The following is a 4650-nucleotide window of genomic DNA, read 5'->3' on the forward strand; positions in this document are numbered from 1 at the left end:
TACACGTGAACAAACCAGGAGTTTCGCCAGCTGGTTGCAAGCACGTACCATGCATGACACCTCTATTGAAGATGACCTGTACTTGCTGTCCCAGTTACCATCTTCGAATATAATGACTTTCAAAGGGTACGAGATAAATGGTAATACATTTTACACGATCGCCCAAGATAAGAAGAGCAACAACCAAAATAGTGGTGTCCGCTTTGATGCAGAAACCAAGACGGGAAAGGAAACATATTATGGTTATATACAGGACATATGGGAACTTGACTATCGACGTGGTTTGAAGGTCCCTTTGTTTCGGTGCAAATGGGTCAATATGACACGAGGCGGGGTAACGGAAGACCCGCAGTATGGAATGACAACAGTGGATCTCAACAATCTTGCGTATGCAGACGAACCATTCGTCCTAGCCAATGATGTGGCACAGGTTTTCTATGTGAAGGACATGTCTACCAAGCCAAGAAAAAGAAAAGATAAGGAAGTGAATGCATCGTACGATGAGTCAAAGCGGCACATAGTTCTTTCTGGGAAGAGAAACATCAGGGGAGTGGATGACAAGATAGACAAGTCAGAAGATTATGAAAAGTTTGATGAAATTGCTCCATTCACAGTGAATATTGACCCGAGCATCCCGTTAAATGATGAAGATTTTCCATGGCTCCAACGCAAAGGGACACACGCGAAGAAAAAGTTTCACACCCAAAGATCTGGGATGTGATCGGCTTAGCTATCATCACTTTCTTTTGTGTTTCACACCTAGGAGGGAATCTCTGTAATAGTTAGGGTAGCTAGTTATGTGTTTTGGCTTTTGAAACGCGAAGAAATTTTATGTGCAAGCAAATTCTTTCATGCATTTATTGATTTTTTCAGCTAAATGACCCTGAAATTGAAAAGCATTTCAAATGAACTCAGAAAACGATGAAAGTTGGCATGGTATCATAATTTCACCCACATAGCATGTGCAAAAAAGTAGAGAGGGTTACCGCACAAACTGGATGCACTTCGTGTACAAAATGGACAATCTATTTCGAAGTATCAGGGTTTCGGACGAAAACTCATCCGTTACAAAGGCATTTCATTTTTAAATAACTTAAGCATTACTAAATTGAATATAATGATAAAACACACTAATATTAAACATAAGAAAAAAGAATCACTGGAAAATGTATTTTTAAAGTTAAGTTATTCACAAACTAGTGATTCACACAAATTTCAAATAATTCAAAATTTAAACTATTCAAATTTAAAAACTACCGGCACTAACTAAAAGTTTCTAAAAACTATCAAAAATATTCACAAAGAAACTCTAAATACAGCAAAAAACAACTAAAAATAAATAAAACAAAATAAATAAAGCAGAAAAGAAAAAACTAAATGAAAAAAGCCCACCTACCGGGCCACAGCGGCCTGCATACGACTAGAAACCCAACCTGTTGTTGGGCCAGGATGCAGGCCCGCAAGCCCAATAGGCCCCACAGGGTAGAGTAGCAGAGGTAGGCCCAGAAGGCCTGCTTTAGAGAGGAGCTCGAGACAGCAGCGGCGGCGGGGCTTATAAGCAGGTCTGAGCGCCCTTCGGCTAGCGAGGTGGGACTAAACTTCTGCGCCCCTCGCCTGGCAGCGCACCCCCTTTAGTACCGGGTCGTGGCACCAACCGGTAATAAAGGGGGGGCCTTAAGTACCGGTTGGAGCCAGGAACCGGTACTAAAGGGGGGTGCTCCCCCACGCTTGGCCTGGCCAAAACAGGCCTTTAGTACCGGTTGGTGGCTCCAACCGGTACTAAAGGTGTCCCCTATATAAGAAACACTTCGAAAATTTTCAGTTTCTCATCTCCCACTTCTCTCTGCCGCCGCCCCGTCCCGCGCCGTCGCCGCCCCCGTCGCGCCGTCCCCGTCGACTCCGCGACGCCCCCGTCCTCGTCACGTCGTCCCCGTCGACTCCGCGGCACCCCCGTCGCCGTCCCGGTCGCCGATCCCCTCGCTTCACCGTCGCCGTCGCCTTTGGATCGACCTCGCCCTCGCCGTCGCCCTCGCCTCGACCTTGCCCGCGCGCGCTGTGAGCCCCTCCCTCGGCCCCTCTCCTCCCTCCAATTGATCGTAGCGCACACCGGCACCGGTGCCGGCGCCGACCATAGCGCGCACACACGCGCGCGCACACACACACACACTACATGCACACGTACACACACACACACACACTACACACACACTAGACGCGCACACACACACAATTTTTCTGTTTTTAGCTTTTAGTTTTTTCTGTTTTTCTGTTTTTCATACAAAGTTTTAGATGAATTAATTAATTAGATTAGATTAATGTCAAATAGTATGTAGAAATGTTAGTTATAATATATATAATGTCAAATGTTATAGAAATGTTAGTTATATAGAAATGTTAGAAATTTTGGAAATGTTAGTTTTAGCTAGCTAGATGAATTAGATTAATTTCAAATTGTTAGACGATGATCGATGTTTTTTTAGTTTCTTATATTTTTAGTTATAAAATTTAGAATATGCATATATGAAATCATCACAATCCATCATTTAAAAAATGTTACTTTACTTTTGCGGCATATAGTATTTTGTTGTCGATGATGCCCGGCCCGCATCCTCGCCGTCGACACGTCCGTGACGACGTCCTGCTTCAGAGGACCCATGTCCGGGACTGGGCTCCGCCGGGCTGGCACTGGGAGGTGCTACCTTCAGGGGCGCGACACTTGGTGAGGAACCCGGCCCCGGGTCCCGTCGTCGACCCTCATCTCCTTTGGTGGCATTCACGTGGGCCACTTTCGGTGCGGAGGGAGCCGGCCCCGCCGGAGGTGGTACGTCGCCGTGTCAGGGAGGAGGACGAGCACGTCCATCGCTACATGGCTGCTGTGGACGTCAGGTTCTCCAATACCTGGCAGGTTCTTTGGGGAGATCACCCGAGCTATGATCCAGTGATGGTTCCTTCTCTTTGGGTGTCCACCGCCCGCACCTCAGGAACCGCGAGTGGCCTAGATTACTCTGTACTATTCGATCTTTATTAGCTTGCTAGCTAGCTAGCTAGTGATGTATTCAATATTATATCTATTATTCGAGATGATGTATTCGAGATTATATCTATTATTCGAGACGATGTATTCGAGATTATATCTATTATTCGAGATTATACTAAATTGTTTTATATTTCTTTTGGCATAGTTAAATAAAAGCTATGGCGGACAATACCGACAGAGAGAGAGAACAGACCATGCTCGATATCATACGCGGGCCAGATGTTGATCAGAATGAAGAAGATTTTGACGGCTCCGAATTTATAAACAACACCGGAGAGGGTGATATGATATTCGATCGCGACGACCGCGAAGATGAAGTCATGAACTACGACGAAGAACCTGTTGATCCTGAAACAACAAACACCGGCGAGGTATATATATTTATATAAGCAGGAATCTGGTGATCATCGCATGTTTTAAATGAGTTGAAGATATATTAACGAATCGATATCTTTCTTCTTTCAGCCATCCGGATCGAGCAAATCTTCAGGCAAAAGGACGAAACGAGGCCCGAACAAAAAGTTGAAGGAGGGCGTAAAGTACAATATCGAGGCAATCAGACCTAATGGCGAACCATTAGCGCCTAAGAAGATTGCGGACAAGTTCGTTCGTCAGTGCGGAGTTCTTGTGAAGGACCAACTCCCGATCTCCCTTCAAGAATGGAGAAAGCCAGCAAATCCATGTCCAGATGTTACTTTTGTCGACGAGAATCAAAAAAATCTGCTTTGGGATACTCTCATGGAACATTTCACCCTACCAGATAATTCCACAGAAGCAGACGTGCGGAAAGTCAAGGACGCTGCTTTTAGGAAGATGGCGGTTGCATTCAAGAACCACAAGAGAATGACGTGGGAGAAGTACGTCAAGGGAGGAAGGAAGACTCCAGTATTCGAGGGGATACTAGAGAATCAAAGTGCTCATTGGGATGATTTCATGAAATTCAAGGATTCAGAATTAGCTAAGGAACGGTCAAGAATAAACAAGAAGAATGCCGAAAAAAGGATAAGTTCCATAAGCTGGGGCCAGGTGGCTACGCGGTGGCAATGCCTAAGTGGGATAAGTCTGAGAAAGAGATGGAGGATGCAGGTGTCACTCCGGTTAGTAAGAGCTGGCCCCCCAGGTGCAGGACTTGGTTCTATGCGCATGGGGGGAGTTGGACCCGAAGACAGGCAATGTTTCGACGAAGGCATGTCTGAACGGAGCCGATGATGCGCTACTTGTTGCAATAGAAGAGGCTCGATCGGGGGTGTTACAGCCCAACAGAGAGAACGACGAGCTTACGCGTGCCCTGGGAAATCCTGAACACCCAGGAAGAACACGAGGCAAGGGCGCTATTCCGTGGTATGAGGGGTTTTCAGACTGGAACGCCGACTACAGAACCCGTGTGAGAAAGAAGATTGCGGAGGAGAAGAAGAGGAAGATGGAGGAGGAGCAAAGGAAGCTCGACTATGAACGCCTTCAAGGCCTAGAAGCAAGTCAAGCGGAATTGGCAGCTAAATTCCAGCGGCAGCAGGAGCAGATCGACTCACTTAGCCAGCAAAGGGGGTCTCAGCAGCTGCAGCAGCTAGCGGATGATCCAGCATTGGATACCACCGCCCCATCCATGCCGAGAA

The sequence above is a fragment of the Triticum urartu genome, chromosome 7 (genome assembly GCF_003073215.2).
Source record: "Triticum urartu cultivar G1812 chromosome 7, Tu2.1, whole genome shotgun sequence".
In the NCBI taxonomy this organism is placed as follows: Eukaryota; Viridiplantae; Streptophyta; class Magnoliopsida; order Poales; family Poaceae; genus Triticum; species Triticum urartu.